Source organism: Aptenodytes forsteri, unplaced genomic scaffold, assembly GCF_000699145.1.
Source record: "Aptenodytes forsteri isolate BGI_AS27 unplaced genomic scaffold, ASM69914v1 Scaffold112, whole genome shotgun sequence".
Classification (NCBI taxonomy): Eukaryota; Metazoa; Chordata; class Aves; order Sphenisciformes; family Spheniscidae; genus Aptenodytes; species Aptenodytes forsteri.
Window position 1 is genome coordinate 568,826 of NW_008794883.1, and position 207 is coordinate 569,032.

Sequence of the window (207 nt, forward strand, 5' to 3'; positions counted from 1 at the left end):
CCCTCTCGGCCCATTCCGCGCCGCTCCGCCCCGCCCCCACCGCCGCCTCCAGCCGAGAGCAGCGCTGAGGCGTGAGGTAGCTGCCGCCCCGGCACCCCACCCCGCCGGCACAGGCCGCGCTGCCGCCGGCTCCTGTCAGCACGTCCCGGGGCGGGGGATGGGTCTGGGGCAGGAAATCTTCCACCATACCCGAACGGCAGAGAGGTG

General features: G+C 75.4%; 1 protein-coding gene across 1 annotated transcript in view; it reads left to right on the forward strand.

Annotated features, from left to right (window-relative positions):
* Nucleotides 1-207, forward strand: part of NELFCD (negative elongation factor complex member C/D) — an 18,170-nt gene that overhangs the window by 8,108 nt on the left and 9,855 nt on the right. The gene's annotated exons all lie outside the window — the stretch shown is intronic.